Here is a 21,816-nt window from a genome sequence, read left to right on the forward strand (position 1 = left end):
CGTCAAGGAATGTAAGTCTTATGCCAGGTTGGAAATGTTTTATTTCAAGAAATAATTTTAAGTTCTTCGCTTCTAAATCCTAGAAGTGTATTTCTGAAAAAAAAAACAAACACTTCGCACAAGATGTTCATTGAGGAGATCAATATCACATTGAAAAATAATCTGCATGAAATTTCACCATATGTTACCGAACAAAAGGAGTACATTTATAACCAATAAAAAAATTATTTCTGAATAATTTAATGAAGCCACAGAATTTCCAACATGGCATCACCCCTCCCACATTAGAGCGGTACATTTAAAGGATAAAATATTCTCCATAAAATTCCATTTTAAATCATTAAACAAATTAAAACGGTAGCTTTATATTGACTCCTAAAATATCGCCATCAAATTGACTATATTTTCTACCAAGGAAAATATAGTTTTTCAGTAATTTTAAAAAGTACCAAAATGCCCCATTCATCTCAACGTTAGAGGAATAGTGTTAATGGCAGAAATATTCTCCATCGAATTTCACTATAAGTCACCGAACAAAAGAAATCGCTAACTGTATCCAATAACTCAAAAATGCCACTAACAAATTTAGATATTAATAATTTTTTGATTATATGACAGTGTGACGTATAAGTATGGTTGTTAGTAATACGCACCCCTGATTCATGATTAATGCTCTATTTGTGTATCGGTAGCTCTAATACTTTGTCTGAAAAGAAACATACGGATTTATATCCAATAAAAAATATTTTTGTGTATTTTAATAAAATGCCAAAATTGGCATCACCCAAATTTCACTATAAGTCACCAAACAATAGAAATCGCTAACTTTATCCTATAACTTAAAAATGCCACTAACAAATTTAGTTATTATTAATTTTTTGATTATATGACAGTGTGACGTATAAGTATGGTTGTTAGTCATACGCACCCCTTGATTCATGATTAAGATACTATTTTGGTATCGGGAGCTCTAATAGTTTACCCTAAAATATTATTCTGAAAAGAAATATATAAATTTATATCCAAGAAAACATATTTTTATGCATTTTAATAAAATGCCAAAATTGGCATCACTCCCTTACATTAGAGGTATACTTTTAGAGAATAAAATATTATCCATAAAATTTCACTATAAGTCACTGAACAAATGAAATCGGTAGCTATAATATTTTCACCTAAAATATCGGCTACAAATGGAGTATATTTTCCACCAAGATAAATATAGTTTTTGAGTAATTTTAAAAAGTGTCTAAATAACCCATTCGGCTTAACTTTAGAGGCAAAGTGTTAATGGCAGAAATATTCTCCATCAAATTTCACTATAAGTCACCGAACAATAGAAATCCCTAACTGTATGATATAACTCAAAAATACCACTAGCAAATTTAAATATTATTACATTTTTGATTACATGACATCGTGGCGTATAAGTATGGTGGTTAGTCATACGCACCCCTTGATTCATGCTTAAGGCTCTATTTTTGTATCGGTAGAGCTAATACTTTATCCTAAAATATTAGTCTGCAAAGAAATATACAGATTTATATTCAAGAAAAAATATTTTTGGTTAATTGGATAAAATGCTGAAGAAACTCGAAACAACAAGATTTACAATAATGTTGGCTACTCCTCCTTGTTTAGGAGCTACTTCCAGCTTATGATCTAGTCCATCTACTTGGGCAAGCGTGGGTAATGATCTTAAGCCTTCAGTGTTCGCTTAATCGAATTAGAGTCGGGGGGTCCGGACTCGGAGTGAAGCTGATTTTATTGAAATTAAATTGAGTTTAGGTACTACTTATGAGAAGCAAGATCCTCGTCTAGTATTGTTTGTATGATAAGGTATTAATATCAGTGATGTAGTTTTTGGTACTATTTACAAAATATTTACATAGTTAACCGTTAATTTCAAATGTTTAAAACAGAGTTACATTTTTGTATTTAAATGAGTAATAAAACGTATGGGTTTATACTATAGTAATTAAAATATGAAAAAAGCTAGAGTTGATCTGCTTCAATGCCATTATTGGCATCACCTCCTCACATTAGAGGGATAATTTTAAAGGGCAAAATATTCTCCATAAAATTTCACTATAAGTCATCAACCAAATGATCGTTTTCATTTGTTATAAAAATTTCACCTAAAATATCGACAACAAATGGAGTATATTTTCTACAAAGAAAAATATAGTTTTTGAGTATTTTTAAAAAGTGTCCAATTGTTCAATTCTGCTAAAATTTAGAGTCATAGTGTTAATGGCAGAAATATTCTCCATCACATTTCACTATAAGTCACCGAACACAAGAAATCGATACCTGCAACCTATAGCTCCAAAATATACCAACAAATTTCAATATTTTTTTATTTATTGGTAAATAAAGACACAGTGGCGTATAAGAGTTGTCGTTAGTCATACGCACCCCGGATTCATGTTTATTGCACTATTTTGGTATTTTCCTAAAAGCAGAGACTTTATTGGTATTTCAATGCGATTTGAAAAAAAAAAATCCGTTTAAGTAAAATAAAATTATTTAAAATAATCATTTATTCAAAATATTTTATACAACTAAGCATTATCCCTTATCATTTTTATGTCTTCCATTTTTTGTCTAATTGAATTACTCTATTATAAAGGAAATTCTAATTGAAAAAAACAAAGGAAAATTTTCTCCGACAACAAAAAACCAAAAGATGCTGAAACAGCAGTTTTTCAGTATTAAAAAAAATACGTTAAAAAATTATTTTCTTATAGTGATTATCCTTTAGCATTAGCTAGCTTTTCTTTCTGCATCCCCAAAGAAAGGGAGGGAGAAGCAATGTCACCAAAACAAAATCTACGAAATGTTTGTGTATTTCGTTAATTTCTCCACGTACCCCCATTATTTCTAGCATTTAAATATTAACGTTTCCCCACACATCCTCCTCCCCGCCCACGAAATGTTCTCGCTGCCTTGCCTTGTATTGTATCCAAATCACGTAATGCATTTTCGGGGTTTTTTCTTGGCAACATTTGAATTTCTTTTTCTGTTGGTTTCCTTATTGTTTCACTCCTCTTTTTTTCTTCTTTCATTCATTTGTGGTTCATATTTTGATATCATTTCTGTGGGAAATTACAATGATATTCCTTTTTTGCATAGCATCCTTGGGGAGTAGCATCAGGGTAAATACAACGAAAATGTCCGGGGAAAATTGTGCGGTAGCATAAATTATTTACAATTCAACTGGCAGCAAATGACAAACATGACTTGCAGTGCTAAAATATTTATTCTTGAAAAAAGAAAACGGTATATTATTATTATTTGATTTGAATAAAAATTATGTGGGGATGGTTGTTTATTTTTTGGTAAATAAAACTAATTTTCTTGGCAAAGGTTCTGCAATATAAACTATAATAATTTATAATGGGAAATGAAGCATACATAGGGAGGAGAGGGGTGGAATGAAAAACGAGTTTGTAAAAGAAGAATTGCGACTCCAATGAATATTAAAGAAATTGTTAAATGTGCATATGAAGTGTATAAGTGCTGACGGTATTCATACGCACCATGGTCAACCAACATATTGAGCTATAACTACACTTCTGATGGAAATTTCTTCATAAAAAAACGAGCTGATTTCGAATGTAACAAAATGTTTTTTTTAGTTTTTTGTCAAATTTCTAATGTTTTCCCGGAAAAAATTGCTGAAATTTACCGCAAGGTTTTGTTCTAGACAAATTTTGTCAATGGAAAAAATATTTTGCATAAAATTTCACTATAAGTCACCGGGCACGATAAATCGGTACCTATAATATTTTCCACTAAAATATAAGTCTCAACATACGTACAGAAAATAAAATATTTATTTTGAGGCGATTACAAAATTTACCAAAATTCCCCACATCAGTACATTGTAGAGGTTTGGTACTAATAGAAAACATATTCTGCCTCAAATTTTACTATAAGTCACCGAACAAATGAAATCCGAACCTATAATATTTTCCCTTAAAATATTAATATCAACATAGGTACCGAAAATAAAATATTTATTTGAGGCAATTTCAAAAGTTACCAAAACTCCCCAGATTAGTACATTTTAGATGGTTGGTATTAATGGAAAAAATAATCTCCATCAAATTTTACTATAGGTCTCCTCATAAAAGAAATCGATAGCTTTTATACTATCCAGCAAAAAAAATACTCTTTTTGTAGTATGACAAAAATATGTTTTTTTGGTCGAATCATAATGTAATTACATTTTTTTTTAAATCAAAATATTTGTTTATTAAAATTTCAAATGAATATTGAAGAAATTGCTAAATGTGCATATGGAGCGTATAAGTGCTGACGATACTCATACGCACCATGGTTCACAAACAAATTGTGCTATAACTACACTTCTGATGGGAATTTTTTAATGAAAATGAGCTAATTTCGAAGCCAAGAAAATGTTTATTTAGTAATTTTGACTAATTTCTATCAAATTGATCATGTTGTGATAGACGGAAGGCATTCATCCAGTGTTTTAGAAGTCCGATCGATCCGAGGAGCGAATATCGATTCGGACCATTACCTTGTGGCAGCCAAGGTACGCACCCGTCTTAATGAAGCAGCAAAGGTGCGATCTAACACAATACGGAAACTCGACGTCGAAAAGCTTCAAACACAACAGGTAGCCGAGGCCTACTCCGCTCAACTTACCCATCTGCTTGAAAAAAGCACTTTTTGTCCCGATAATAGTATAGAAGCACAATGGCAAAGAATTGCCCACTCCCTGCAAACTGTAGCAAAAGCAACACTTGGGTACCAAAAACTACCACCAAGAAATCCATGGTACGATCAGGAGTGTCGTAATGCTACTGATATGAAAAACGCAGCGTAATGACATGGAGAACTATCGGGAGAAAAGGAAAGAGGAGAAATGTATTTTCAGAAAAAAGAAGAAAGATCAAGAAAAACGTGAGCGTGAGCAAATCGAGATGTACAGTAGTCAGAATAAAGTCCGAAAATTCTACCAACGGGTAAAACACCAAACCAAAGGCTTTGGTGCAGGCACATCCTCCTGTAGAGATGAAGAAGGAAACCTGGTGATAGATACAGACAGCGTGCTGAGGATGTGGAAGGAGCATTTTGAAAAGACTCTGGTATCAAATAGTAGCGGTGAAGAGCATACCCCAGAACCAATAATATATTACGGAATAGAGTATATACCACCTAACCAAGGTGAACAATCAATCGGCTGAAGAATAATAAAGCTGCAGGTGCCGATGGGTTTCAAGCCGAAATATTCAAGACTGGTGGTCAGATGCTGGTCAAAAGCATGCACCAGCTGATTAGTACAATTTGGCTCCAGTAATGCATGCGCAATGATTGGAATCTCAGCATCCTGTGTCCGTTGCACAAAAAATGAAACAAGACGATATGTGCCAAATATAAAGGAAGAAGTCTCCTTCCCATCGCATATAAAATGCTATCCAGCGTACTGTGTGAACGACTGAAGCCAATGGTCAATGTCATTATTGGACCATACCAATGCGGCTTCAGACCTGACAAATCCACCATTGACCAGAAAAGGTCATACGAGACGCAAAGGTGAACAGAAATGGCACTCTGTACACCAAACAACACATGTTACTCGCCTACGCCGACGACATCGATATAATGGGTCGAACATTGCGAGCGGTAACAGCCCCCTTTGAACAAATTGAAAAGGAGTCTGCCAAAGTGGGTCTGGCAGTAAACGGTGAGAAGACCAAGCTGATGGTATCCACGCGCAAGACGTCCAGTAGACTCGGACTAACTGTGGAACTTGAGAACTACAGCTTCGAGGTAGTTAAAGACTTTATATACCTTGGTACCGCCATAAATAAAACGAATGACATCAGTTTTGAAATTCGGAGAAAGATTGTGATGGCCAACCGATGCTACAATGGTCTGAGCAAACATCTCAAAAGCAAAGCCACCTCCCGCCAGACCAAACTCACACTTTACAAGACGCTGATACTACCCGTGCTATTATATGGATCAGAAGCATGGGTACTTGCGCAAGCAGATGAGGCAGCTCTTGGGGTGTTTGAAAGAAAAATTGTACGAGCTGCGTCGACGGTGAATATCGGCGTCGAATGAGCCACGAGCTTTACAATTTATACGCGGACATCGACGTAGTCAGTCTTATTGAGCTGCAGCGACTACGGTGGCTAGGCCATGTTGTACGGATGAATGAGAATGTCCCAGCTCAAAAGGCATATAAAAACGAGCCTACTGATGGCCTTCCCTTAGAAGGGGAAGGCCACGAATTAGATGGAAAGACCAAGTAGAAAACAACATCTTGGAACGTGGTCTTCCAAATTGGTGGATTTGCGCATAAGACCGACGCGCTTGGAAATCTTTTATAAGCTCGGCTTATGGAACAACCGTTCTGTAACAAGCCAGCTAAGTAAGTAAGTAATTTCTATGGTTTTCTCGAAAAATTACAGAAATTTACCACAAGGCTTTGTTCTAGACAAAAGTTGTCAATGGAAAAAATATTTTGCATAAAATTTCACTATAAGTCACCGGGCAAAATAAATCGGTACCTATAATATTTTCCACCAAAATGTTAATCTCAACATACGTACAGAAAAAAAAACAGTAAGGAAAGCAGTAAAGTCGGTCTGGGCCGACTATATGATACCCTTCACCACGTTGGGTATATTCTACATATATGTATCCTTACAATTATATGTCAATGTTCCCTCGAAGAAACATACTCATGCCTTTCTGCAACCTATGATAAATTTAATTTCCTTCGGGCAGATTTAGAGTCGTCTGCGCACCATGGGAAAAATTTATGGAAAACGATTTCTTTAAAGTGATTACTAATACTCTTTCGAGTCAAGCTTAATGATCTAAGTTTTGTAATGAAAAGGAAAGCCAGGAACAGTCATTTTCAAAGCAGATTTTTGTTGTAGCGATTGATAATTAATCCATACACCTACAATTGCTTCCATGTCATACACATGTTTTTGCGCAACCGTTTTTGGAGGTGTGTTGATGGCTCTAGTAAAATTGATACAATCTATCCGGCAAGCCGCACTGTTCAAAATTTAATTTCAATCAGACAACCGTTCGAAATACATATGGAAGCTATGGCTGCATCTGCACCAATTTCAACGAAACGCAATAATGTCATTTAAGTCTCTATTTGATGCGTTGTGCAAAATTTCGGGTTAATCGGAGTTTGTGTTTATGTAAAATCGGACGAATATATATGTATATGTGAGAGTTATACCGAAACTTAGCACTCATCATTCAAGACCCAATTCATTAAGCTATGCCAAATTTCGTGCATATCGAAGGATATAAAGGGACTTTGGTGCAATAATTACCTAAAATCCGACGAAAATATATATGGGAGCTATATGTAAATCTGAACCGATTCTCACGAAATTTAACACAATTTGTTGTAGGCTTAATGTAGTACGCTATGCCAAATTTCATGCAAATCGAGAGATATACAGGGACTATGGTGCACCATTTGCATTAAATCGGATGAAAATGTATATGGGAGCTATATATAAATCTGAACCGAACCGCTATGTCGATAAGGATATATACGAACTTAGATGCACCATTTACATGAAATCGGACGAAAATATATATGGGAGCTATATCGAAATCTGAGCCGATTTTCCCGAAACTCTCCACTCATCATTCTAGACTCAATTCAGTACGCTATGCCAAATTTCGTGCAAATCGAGGGATACAAAGGGACTTTGGTGCACCGTTTACATAAAATCGGACGAAACAATATATGTGAGCTATATGTAAATCTGAACCGATTTTCACGAAATTTAACACAAGTTGTTGTAGACTTAATTTAGTACGCTATGCCAAATTTCATGCAAATCGAGAGATATACAGGGACTATGGTGCACCATTTGCATTAAATCGGATGAAAATGTATATGGGAGCTATATATAAACCTGAACCGATTTCCACGAAACTTAGCACACATCATTCTAGACTTAATTTAGTACGCTGTGCCAAATTTCGTGCAAATCGAAGGATATAAAGCGACTTTGGTACACTGTTTACCTAAAATCGGACGAAAATATATATGTAAGCTATATCTAAATCTGAACCGATTCTTACGAAACTTACCATATATCATTCTAGGCTTATTGCGGTACGCTGTGCCAAATTTCGTGCAAATCGAAAGACATATAGGGACTTTGGTGCACCATTTACCTTAAATCGGACGAAAATATATATGAGAGCTATATCTAAATCTGAACCGATTTTCATGACACTTAGCACATATCATTCTTGGCTTATTTTAGTACGCTATGCCAAATTTCGTGCAAATGGAAAGATATGTAGGGACTTTGGTGCACCATTTACCTTAAATCGGACGAAAATTTATATGGGAGCTACATCGAAATCTGAACCGATTCTTACCAATTTCAATAGAGTTCGTCCTTGGGCCAAATGAATGAGCTGTGCCAAATTTCATTCAATTCGATTCGTAAATGCGACCTGTACTTTGCTTACAATTTAACATGGACAGACGGACGGAGGGACATGTATAAATCGACTTAGAAAGTGAATCTATGCATATTCTGAAAAAGAACCATGTGTCTATCTCGTTTCCTTTTGCCTGTTACAAACATATGACATAATACCCTGTACCACAGTGTGGTGAAGGGTATATATATATATATATATATATATATTTGAAACGATTTAAAAATTTACCAAAATTCCCCACACCAGTATATTTTAGAGGGTTGGTACTAATGGAGGTAATATTCTTTACAAAATTTCATTATAAGTCGTGCCCCAAAAATATTTAACTTTTTTCAGCCAATCCGTAATGTATTTCCGAAAAATTGTCCAAATATCCCACACGAATATATTTTAGAGGAAAACTGTGAATGAAAAAAATATTCACCATCAAATTTCACTATAAGCTTCCGAACAGGTTAAATCGTTGGCTTTAATATTTTGCACTGAAAAATTAGTATAAATGTGGATACATAAAATGAAATATTTTTTTCCGAGAATTTTAAAGTTTTTTTAAAAATTCGCCGAAATTTCCCAAAGCATTACATTTTAGAGGTTTGGTATAAATGGAGAAAATATTCTTCATCAAATTTCAGTATAGGTCACTGAAGAACAGAAATCGATAGCTTCGATATTTTACCGACAAACCATTACATTTCCAAATACCAAAGAAAATGCAAAAAATGAATTTGGTGCGTATACGTGCTGACAGTACTCATACGCACTGTGGTCCACTGGGAGTTTTGAATAAAATTCTACTAAAATTCGTGATTTTTTAAATTTTTTTAATTAATTGCATTAAACCCGATTTTTTTCAGAAAAAAAAAATCCACATAAAAAAGTTTCCGAAAAACAATTCCCAGAAAAAATCTTTACTTAAAGACTCATCCACATTGTGGTCAGGAAAACCTGAAGGAGTTTCTTGTTTCCTTCTTTATTGCTGATAAACAAGAAAACAGCTCATCCTTTATTTTGTGTTTAATTTATTTCTCTCTCTCTCTCTTATTCTCCTGCCAACTTCCCCTCTCCCACAACTTTGATGACACGCATATAACTTAATGTCATCAACAACCGGTGGCAGTATCCTTTGCCTCAATGAATGAATATGTGTGAGTGTGTGTATGAGCCTGATATCAACAGTCTTTGCATGTGGTTTAATTAAATATATTTTTCTTGTTGTTGTTGTTTTTTGTTTGTTTGTTTTTATTTTTTCCTCATGTGAATGCCAATTGTATTATTTTTCTTCTCTCTTCTTCTTCTCATTTCAGGTAAAAATCCTTCCGAAAAAAAAGAAAAACAAAAAACTGCCGAAATGAAAACTTTATTTGAATGGTGCCATATCGTTGTAAGAAATCTTTATTGTTTTTATTTTATTTTTTTAATTTTAAATTTTACTCCACACTGACAACAACAAACAGATGAAGTCGAAGTAGAATGCAAACACGCAGTAAGGTATTAACAGAAAAATAAGTTTTTAATTAAATTTTTATTTTTTTCCAAAGAATTATTTTTTTTTTCTTTGGAGACAATATCAGAAGGGAACATGAAACTTAAATGTGGCTTTTTTGAAAGGTATGCCATGGCCAAGGCAGGGTATGTGAACTATGGCTACATTTTTTGGGTGAAAATAAAGAAATTGTTTTAAAAAGAAGCATAACATAAATGTCCAGGGAGCTTTCATGGTTTGAGAGGTTCCCAAAAAGCGTTAACTAGACAAACAAAGGGAAACAAAAGCAAATGGAATTTCTATTTAAACAACTAAAGACCAAGTGAATAAATGTGGGGAAACCAAATGCAGCAGGGGAGGAAACAAAACGACAGAGAGGAGAAGTAGCAGCGTAAAAATATCGAAATACCAAAGAAATTCCAATTTCAACTAAACCAAAGCTCAGTGGAAATACAAACAGAAAAAAATAGGAAACATTTTTAATACACTCAGAAAAATATTCTAAGATATTTATACATTTTTCAATCCCTACCATGTTAAAAAAAATATTGTTCCGAACATTTTTGCATTAAAACAAATTATCCCGACAAATCTATATATGTCCGATGAATACTGAAGATAATGCTAAATAGGCACATGGGGCGTATAAGTGCTGACAAAACTCATACGCAGAAATTATTCTAGCAAAATGTTGTCAAGGGGTAATTTTTTTACATCAAATTTTATTACAAATTAATTTAAAATTTGAATCAGAAAAACATAAATTTTTGAAATACTCTCAGAAAATAATACAAATATTTACAATATAAACACCGCACCGGTCGATCTATGTATTTGGCCAGACCCATATAATAATATAATAATGGCCTCTAGAGCGACTAGAAAATCTGACAAAAACTAAATTTTTGGTTCGTTGCATCCCCTAAATATAATATTTTCGATGAATACTGAAGAGAGTTCAAAATAAGTACATGGGGCGTATACGTGTTGACAATACTCATACGCACACTGTTTCCCTCACCATTTAACGATTTACCGACACTGTTGAGGGATTTTCTTAACAAAAATCTCCCGATATTAAAACCATCAAAATATTTTTGACTAATTTGATCAATTTACCAAAAAAAAAAAAAATCAAAATTTCCAACATGGAATTATTCTAGCGAAAAGTTGTCAAGGGGTAATTTTTATATCAAATTTTATTAGAAATTAATTTGAAAATTGAATGAGAAAAACATAAATTTTTTATTCATCCGATTTAAGGTAATTGGTGCACCAAAGTCCCTATATATGTTTCGATTTGCACGAGTTTTGGTATAGGCTACTGAATTAAAACTAGAATGATGTTGCTAGGCCGATTGACACAACGTACTGAAGTAATATAAATTTGTCTCTGGCAAGTTTCTCTGAAATCGGTTCAAATATAGATATATAACAAACACGTTCGTCTGCTATGAGAAATATGTAGAATATACCCAAAGTGGTGAATGGTATCATATAGTCGGCCCAGTCCGACTTTACTACTTTCCTTACTGGTTAACTTTTAAAGTCTATATTTTCTTAAAAATAATTTAGAAATATTTTTCCGACCGGCTTTTTTCACAAAAAAAATATATAAAAATTTAATTTAAGAAATTTAAACTTTGTCCAATTTTAATTCTTCTATTCAATTGTTTATTTGTAATCTTTGTGTTTTGACACATTTTCATAAACTAAGTACCATAATACGTATAATTAATATATATTACACACATATCGATGTCATGTATACAATGCATATAGTCCATTATTTGGATTATAATTGAATGTAATAAATGTTTTTGCTATTATTTGGCCAAAATTACTTCATTCGAACAATAAAATAAGCCATTAATCTAAGAGCTACACACAAATAGAGATATGATAATGTGTAAAAATCAATAGCAGGGATGGGAGTGTGACAAAGCCATTGATTTGTGTGCTAGTTGAAAAAATATTTTTTAAACCAGTGAGCGGAGCAGTATAGTCGGACAGTGCCGACCATACGATACCCTACACAACTACCACGTAACTCTAATTTTCTGCGGATTTTTATTCCGAGCCTGGGCAATATTTCGTGATATTTGCTCAATCTGGCCCGATTAGAGGTCAACAGCACCTCTTGCTTACAATGACATATTTTCCGAATATTACTAACATTCAGTACAGCCGCCCCTCTAATTACTTTTTTAGATTCCCTTCACCGTGGGTGGTGTTGTGATGTTCGGTTTATAACTGCGGCCTATAAATCGTCTCAAAAAAACAAACAAAAAAGTTTTCGGTCCACTTCATCCCGAATTGTTATCTGATCATCACCGAAAGTTGTAGGCGTTGTCCTTGACCATAACTGGAATCTCATGGAAAATTTCAAAGCGATCAGTGCTATATTTCCGCCCGCTAGTGTGGTAATGGGTTACTAAATAATATCTGAATACATAAGCACATGTAAATATTTACGTGTAACTCCCACATCCAAGTACATACCACAATATAATTAGTAACAATTTAAAGGTCAACCATTCCTCTTGGATATACTATCAACTTCTCGGCCCTATGTCCTTCAGGAGTAAATATATACGCCATAGAATACAAATTTTGTCATTTTTCACACAAAAGTCAAGGTCCATTTGACCCGCTATATATATATATATATTGACCGATTAACCGATTATCAAAACAGGTATGTTTATTCTTTGGCCCAATCCTCTTTTTCATGTAAAAATTCGAGATGTTTGGGCCAACCTTTGGGGCTGCACAAAGCTATAATACCTTGACAACAAAGTTGTGTATGGTATAAAAATCAACGCCTTGATAAAATATTATTTTAAATAATTCACTCCTGGTGAAAGACCTCAAACATATTTTTGCTTCCCCAGATTTGTACAAAATTTATTATTTGGCACCATTGTGGCGTATAAGTATTGTCACTACTCATACGCAACATGTTCTTATTGTTCTCTGCTCGGTTTTTTTTAAAAATTTCTATATTTTTTATGAATTCCATATTTCCCAATTATCTAAACTACATTTAAAAACTCATTTACCTTTTTTTCTATCAAAGCATAGCGAATTTTATCTTTGTTCCTCTCCAACCAAAAGAACGTGAAAAAATTGGTCCTTTCAAATAAACAATTGTTTTAAATAGCTTCCAGGGGGAAATATTGAAAATTCGCTATTTCCCTTTGTGTGTGTGATATCCGTTTTGTGATCTTGGCACTCAAAAAACCCAAGGCTAGTAACGATTTCTTTTTTCCTACGACATACAAAATATTTTGAACACAAATGCTTTAGAAAAATATAACATTTTTTTATTCGGCTCGGATGTTAGTTTTGGTTTTTTTTTTATTCAAATACAAATGCCAGGAATCCATGTAAGGATAACAATGCTTGTGTGCTCAGAATATTTTTGCCTATTGTTTTACAAGAGGTTTTTTTTTGCTAGTAAAGTGCCTGCTATTCAAAGGGGTTAGAATAGAGAGAGAAAAAAATAGAAAAATCGAGTGCATTTTTTCCATATGGTTGGGAATTGATAAGCCACAATTGGTTTTGTGCGTTAGAAATGTTTTTCTTTTTGCCAACAACATTGTTTCTTTATTTTATGTCGGTTTATTTTTTTCTCTTTTAAGATGAGGGGAGCAATTTTTATACCCCCACGTTTTTTTTCTTTTCAACATATGTTACCATATGCTTAAATTTTTTATTCTCCAGTAGAAATGTTATAGGTAAAGAATTAAAATTTAGTGGTTTTCAGTTTCCTAAGATATAGAGGAAGCTAATTCTAAAACATATTTAAAAATATTTAACCATTCATACATTTAAAAAGGTGATTTTATTAAGGATGGACACTGTAGCGTATAAGTTGTGACGTTACTCATACGCACATGATCACCAACCATCTTAAGCTTCAGTATAAGAAGAGGAGAATAAATTTTTTTTATCAATTATTGAGAAATTAAACATATAAATTATTGCAAAGAGGAGGATCTCTACATAACGATTAAATTTATTTGTGTGTAGGTTGTGTAGTTATAGAACATGCTTTGTGTGGGTCCCTGAAAACTACAAGTATTGTGTAGGCTCCAGAAAAATATTTGTAAAAAAAATCATGCCTTGTGTTAGACTCTGAAAAAAAAAATTAAAACAAACATATCTTTAAACCAGCAAGGAAAGTAGTAAAGTCGGACTGGACCGACTATATGATACCCTTCACCACTTTGGGTATATTGTACATATGTGTCCTTACAATTGCAGGTTAATGTTCCCTCGATGGAGTATACTCATGCCTTTCTGCAACTTATGGTAAATTTAATTTCAGTCTACGTACCATGAGACAAATTTGTGGAAAAAGATTTATAGCAAAATTAATACACGCTATTCGTTGAAAATGTTATCTCAATCACATACCCCTTCGAAATACTTATGGAAACTATGGCTACATCGGCCTTTACATAAAATCGGCCGAAATTATATATGGGAGCTATATCTAAATCTGAACCGATTTTCACGAAACTTGACACACATCATTCTCGACTTAATTCAGTACGCTATGCTAAATTTAGTTCAAATCGAAGGATATATTGGGATTTTGGTGTACCCTTTACATAAAATCGGACGAAATTATATATGGGAGCTATATTTAAATCTGAACCGATTTTTTTGGAAAATTGACACACATCTTGCTAGACCTAATTCATTGCGCTGTACCAAATTTCGTGAAACTCGAAAAATATATATGGACCGTTTACATTAAATCGGTCGAAACTATATATGGGAGCTATATCTAAATCTGAACCGATTTTCTCCAATTTCAATAGGGTTCGTCCTTGGGTAAAATAAGTGGCTTGTGCCAAATTTCATCCAATTCGAATCATAAATGCGACCTGTACTTTGTTTACAATTTAACATGGACCGGCAGACGGACGGACGGACATGCATAAATCGACATGGAAAATGATTCTATGCATATTCTTAAAAGGAACGACGTGTCTATCTCGTTTCCTTTCGCCTGTTGCAAATATATGCACAAAGACATAATACCCTGTACCTACACGTATTGTGTAGGTCTCTGATTTTTTTTTTTTTTTTTTAAATCCACGCCTTGTGTAGACCCTCAAAAATATTTTTTAAATCAGTGAGAGGAGCAGTATAGTCGGACGGGGCCGACAATATGATACCCTACACAACTTCCACGAAAATCTAAATCAACTGGAGGTCCATACGTATTACTAATATTCAGTACAGCTCTTCTAATTACATGTCCAGATTCCCTTCATCGCGGGTTGTATTGTTCGGCTTTCAATTGTGGCCTATAGATCGACTCAAAAAAAAAACACAATAAATAAAGTTTTCGGGCCACTTCATCCCAATACTATTATCTAATCATCACCGAAAATTATCGGCGTTGTCCTTGACCATACCTGGATCCTCATGGAAAATTTCAGAGCGATCAGCACTATATTTCCGCCCTCTAGTGTGGTAATGAACACTTAGGCACCTGTAAATATTTAAGTGTAACTCCCACATCCGAGTACATACGACAATTAAATTGGTATCAATTTAAAGGTCAACCACACCTCTTAGATATACTATCAACTTCTCGGGTCTATGTTCTTCGGGGGTAAATATATATGCCATAGAATACAAATTTTGTCATTTTTCATGCATGCTTATTCTTTGGCTCGATACCCTTCTCCGTGTAAAATTTCGCGATGTTTGGACCATAATTGCGGCGTCTGGAGCGACCAGAAAATCAGACAAAAATAAAGTTTTTGGTCCATTTCATCCCCTTAATATTAACCGATCTTTCCCAAAAACAATAGGGATCTTCATTGGCCAGAATCCATTCTACATGCAAAATTTCGTGAAGATTGGTCCATAACTGTGGCCTGTGTCGTGTTTACAAATTATAATGGACAGACTGACGGACGGACACACATATCTAGATCGATTCTGGTAGTCGAGATATGACGATCGGTATACTTAAAGGATGGGTCGGGGCTGCGCAAAGCTATAATACCCCGACAACATAGTTGGGTAGGCTATAAAAAGGTGATTTTATTAAGGATGAACACTGTTGCGTATAAGTAGTGACGTTACTCATACGCACATGATCACCAAGCATCTTAAGTTTCAGTATAAGTAGAGGAGAATACATTTTTATCAATAATTGAGAAATTAAAAATATAAATTATTGCAAAGAGGAGGATCTTTACCGATCGATTAATAACATACCCAAAAATAAATTTGCAAAAAATTCACGCCCTCAAAAATTATTTTTTTTAATCCATGCCTTGTGTATGTCCCTGAAAACATTTTTTTTTAATCCATGCCTAGTGTAGGTCCCTGAAATTTTTGTTTTTAAATCCTTGCCTTGTGTGTGTATTAATGATGACCACTGTTGCGTATGAGTAGTGACGTTACTCATACGCACATGAGCACCAACCACCTTAGGTTTCATTATAAGTTTATAACTTATTGAGAACATTGTAATGAGGAGGATCTCTACCGATCGAATTATTTGATTTATGGCTATTTTGTGTAGGTAGTTCCCAAAATTTACGCCTTTTCTTTTTCCCCGAAAATATTAAAAGAAATATTTAAACTCAAATTATCTATATTTCTTCCTAAAGTCTACCTTGGTGCGTATGATTATTGTCACCACTAATACGCCTCAAAATTAAAAAAAAAATACAATATTATTATGTATACGGCCTTCTGGTCCTAAAAAACTATTCTTTTAAAAATCCACACTTTGTGTAGACCATTGAAAAAAAAAAATATTCTCTAAATATCCAATAATAATTCTCTTTTTCCCATGAAAATATTAAAAGAAATATTTAAAATACCTTGTGTAGTTTTCTGAAAAAAATATCGCTTGAAAAATATTTTTTAACAACGCCTAATTTTTTCAAAATGCTTGTTTAGGTCCTTAAAAAATGCTCCCCAATTTAAAAGCAAATTTTCTATATTTCTTCCTAAAGTGGGTACCTTGGTGCGTATGATTATTGTCACCACTAATACGCCTCAACATTGAAAACAATTATATTATGTATATGCCCTTCTGGGCTTGATTAGGCGTTTTATTGTTGTCATAAACGTCTTAAAAAATGTCCCTTTAAAAATATATATTAAACGAATCTCAGGCTTCTGCTTCTTAAACAAATATAGTTTTTTTTAAATCCACGCCTTCTAGAGATCATTGAAAAAAAATATATTTTTTTTAAATTCTGACCTTCGGTTCTATTACAAATTTTCTTTAAAAAATTCCACGCTCGTGGTTCACTGAAAAAGATTCCATTTTAAAAATCTAGAGTTCATAGAGCTTTATCTCCATTACCGCCATCCTGACGTATACGTGCTATTAATTGCATGCCATGGAATTAATATAAATTATACGCCACTTTTATTTGTTAATTTTTTTTTTTTTGGTCGACATAATTAGTTGCAATTATCAGTGACATTTCATTAATATCTGTCCATTTTATTGTTGGTGATTTAATGAACAGAAAAGCCAACAACAACAGCACATAATAAATGTTTAGATTGAACTCTGTGCCGTATACGTGTTATCAATTAATTGCAATTAAATTCAAATAAATTATACGTCACATGGGACAATTAAATTTCATTCGTGCAGTGAAAATTTTGATTTAGTTATGGCAGGGAATTTTGTAATGAGAGGGGTGGTAAAAAGGTTAGGGGAGTGAAAAAGATATCCTGATATTTTCTGTATCCAAAATTTGTGGGCGTCCTTAGGGATTTTTTGTCTTCGATGTGGACTTCTAGGAGTCCACATAATAATTATTATGAAGGTGTCTTAATAGTTATCCTCCATATAGTGGTTTTATTATCCCCTCCCTAAATAAGCCACAACATCCACTCCTCTTTAAAATCCCCAAAAAAAATCCTTTAAATCTCTCCACATCCTCCATCTTTTTTTTTAATGGCCATCATAAAGAAACGCAAAATTATTCAAATTCTATTTTATTACCTCCACTTGATGAGCACTAAAGTGAGAGTCCTTATAATTCATGGACACAATTTCCATTGGCGGAATATGGCAGAATATTTCGCTTTCTTGAGTTTTTTTTTCAAAATCTGCTGCAATTATTATAAATGGTCTTGTTTTATGACATTTTTAGCTGAGCTGTCTCTCTCCCCCCCAAAGGCATTTAAGAGGAATAGGAACCAGGGTTGTGCTTTGGTTATGTCTATAATCCACTGCTGATTGCATTTTAATGGGAATTGTTTTGCAAAGAGAAAAAACTTTTAATCAAGCCCAGAGGGGCGTATACATAATATTAACCAAGTTCGTGAGACGTATTAGTGGTGACGTTAATCATACGCACCAAGGTTCCAATTCGAAGAAATTAAAGAGGATTTAGTTTAAAGCGGGGAGTTGTAAATAACTATAAGGCGTAGATTTTTTAAGGAATATTTTTGTCAGTGACCCGAACGGCGTAGATTTTTTAAGGAATATTTTTTCCAGTGACCCGAACAGCGTAGATTTTTTAAGGAATATTTTTTCCAGTGACCCGTAAGAAGTAAATTTAACAAGTGAAAAAGCGTCGGCCGGGCCAAAGTTCGGCCCTTCAAATTGGAACCTTGGTGCGTATGATTAACGCCACCACTAATACGCCTTACGCACTCGTTAAGATTATGTATACGCCCCTCTGGGCCAAAGTCCAAAGGTTCTTGAAATGAAAATATAGGGAACATACCAAAAAATGGACCTAGACCGACATTTCTACAAACCGATTATGTAAACAATAATTTTTAATACAAAAATTATACCCTCAGCCTTATGGCTAATTAGTGTGTATACACTTTCACCCGGTGAAAATGTGCCTCATCGAAATATTGGTTCTAGACGCCATGTTTCTTTGAACCAAATCCGTTTCAGAAAAATTTGATTTCAGCCCATCTTATTATGTCTTCCAAACTTAGTTCAAGTCCGAATTTGGGGAATTTCGGTCCATGCCTTGTGGTACCTTCCACACAGGGGCTACGGCTAAGCCTAAATACGGGCTATAGTTCACATATAGTTCATTATCGAACCGTACGTTCTAGTTTTTTTATCTCGATATCCTTCGCAGGTGAAATGATTACAACAGAGTGTTTGGACCAAATATAAAAAATGGGGTTATATGGGCACTACGCCTAAAAGGGATTGACTATTAATAATTTTTGGTAGAGAGATTTGTTACCATATGCGACTACAAAATACCAAATTTCAGTGAATTCGGTTGAAAAACGCGCTCAAGAACCCCGAAATACCGAAAATTGGGGGTACCCTTATATGGGGGCTACCAGAAAAAATTGACTTATATTTATAATTTTTAGTGGAGATATTTGGTACCCAACAAGAACCCAATGTACCAAATTTCAGCGAATTCGGTTGAAAAACGCGCTCAAGAACCCCGAAATATCGAAAATTGGGGGGTACCCTTATATGGGAGCTACCAGAAAAATTGACTTATATTTATAATTTTTAGTGGAGATATTTGGTACCCAACAAGAACCCAATGTACCAAATTTCAGCGAATTCGGTTGAAAAACGCGCTCAAGAACCCCAAAATACCGAAAATTGGGGTGTACCCGTATATGGGAGCTACCAGAAAAAATGGTCTTATATTTATAATTTTTAGTGAAGATATTTGGTACCCAACAAGAACCCAATGTACCAAATTTCAGCGAATTCGGTTGAAAAACGCGCTCAAGAACCCCAAAGTACCGAAAATTGGGGGGTACCCTTATATGGGAGCTACCAGAAAAATGGACCTATATTCATAATTTTTTGTGGGGTGATTTGGAACCTATTACGAACTCAAAGTACTAAATTACAGCCAATTCGGTGGAAAAATACGACCAAAACCCCCTAAATACTGAAAATTAGGAGGTACCCTTATATGGGGGCTACCAGAAAAAGTGAACCTATATTTATAATTTTTTCGTGGAGACATTTAGTACCCAATAAGAACCCAATGTACCAAATTTCAGCGAATTCGGTTGAAAAACGCGCCCAAGAACCCTAAAATACCGAAAATTGTGGGGTACCCTTATATGGGAGCTATGCCAAAAAGTGGACCGATATATCCCATCTACGAACTTGACCTGCCTGCAGACAAAATACAATCCTGTGCAAAATTTCAGCACGCTATCTCAATTCCTTCGGAAGATAGCGTGATTACAACAGACGGACGGACATGGCTAGATCGTCTTAGAATTTTACCCTGATCAAGAATATATATACTTTGTAGGGTCGGAAATGAATATTTCGGTGAGTTACAAACCCTCCTTTGTAAGGGTATAAAAAAAATATTTTATGTGACCCGAATGGCGTGAATTGTTTAAAAGGGATATTTTTGCGACCCAAAGGGCGTGGACCTAAAAGACGTAGATTTTCGAAATAATATTTTTTCAGTGATCTATCAGACGTAGATTTTTAAAAGAATATTTCTTCCATGACTCAGAAGGCGTGGATTTTTAAAAGAATATTTTTTTACGTTAGCCACAAGGCATTAATTTGTTCACGAATATTTTTTCAGCGACCTACAAAGCGTAGATTTATTAATAAATAAGTTCCCAGTGACCCTCAAGGCTTTGATTTTGTAAATACGTACTCATTTACTCTTAGTTTTACTTTGTATGCCATGGTGCGTATGATTGCTGTCACAACTAATACGCCCCATATACTTAGTTCAGATTATTAATAAATTTTCAGTTTTTTTATGAGCTTACTTACCCAATCTCTATCCTTCGAACTATAAACCAAGCTATTAACACATGGATTCACCTAAAATCCCCCTTTACTAAACAAGATAAGTCCGCTTAAGCCCATCGAACCCTATCGAAAACTTGTTAATACTTATTTGTTAGTTGCTTTGGATATGCACTATTGAAAAGGTATTTTTTCCAAAATGATTTTGTTTTTGTTCACAAAACATCCTTGCCCACCCCCTCACTTATATCCTCCAATATATTACATCTATATTTAGTCATCAAAATAGTTTCAAATCCAAACAAAACAAAATTCTCCATGATAGTAATAAAAAGTGTAACGTAACAAGAGATAACGAGGACTTTGTTTTTTTGTTATGCTGGAGCTAGTTTGGCAATATTAAATTGGAACAGTGGTTCGGAAAAAATAAAAAAAATCTCATAAACATTAAAAACATGGAGAAAACATAGGTAAAACTTTTTTTATAACAAATTGTTAGACTTTTTTCCATAAAAAAGTAATCGAAATATTTTATTTAAAAAAAATATTTTTCAGTGACCCGAAAAGCGTAGATTTAAAAAAAAATCAGCAACTTGGTGTATTTGTTTAAAACAAAAATATCAAAAACAATTCCATAACAAAACTGGTCAAAGAGAAAAAACTGAAATCAAGCACAGAAGGTCGTATACATAATATTAATATTAGTATTTGGGGCGTATTAGTGGTGTCAATATTCATACGCACCAAGGTTTCAATTTGAAGAAAAAAGAAAATTTAAAAACGGGCAATTTTTTGATAAATATTATTTTAAATTAACCATAGAGAATTAAGTAATATTTTTTATGTAACCCAAAAAGTTGTAGATTTTTCAAAAAAAAATGGTTTTCAATGACCTGAAAGGTATAGATTTTTAAACAAAAATATTTTTTTTCAGTAACCCGAATGTCTTGAATATTAAAGAAAAATATTTGTTCAGCAATCCGAATGAGCTGCATTTCATAAAGAATATTTTTATACCCTTCACCACACAGGGTATAATGGCTTTGTGCATATGTTTGTAACAGGCAAAACGAAACGAGATAGACAAATGGTTCCTTTCGAGTATATACAT

This window comes from Musca vetustissima, unplaced genomic scaffold, assembly GCF_032173495.1.
Source record: "Musca vetustissima isolate MV318-11 ecotype Yass unplaced genomic scaffold, APGP_CSIRO_Mvet_v1 utg21362, whole genome shotgun sequence".
Taxonomy (NCBI): domain Eukaryota; kingdom Metazoa; phylum Arthropoda; class Insecta; order Diptera; family Muscidae; genus Musca; species Musca vetustissima.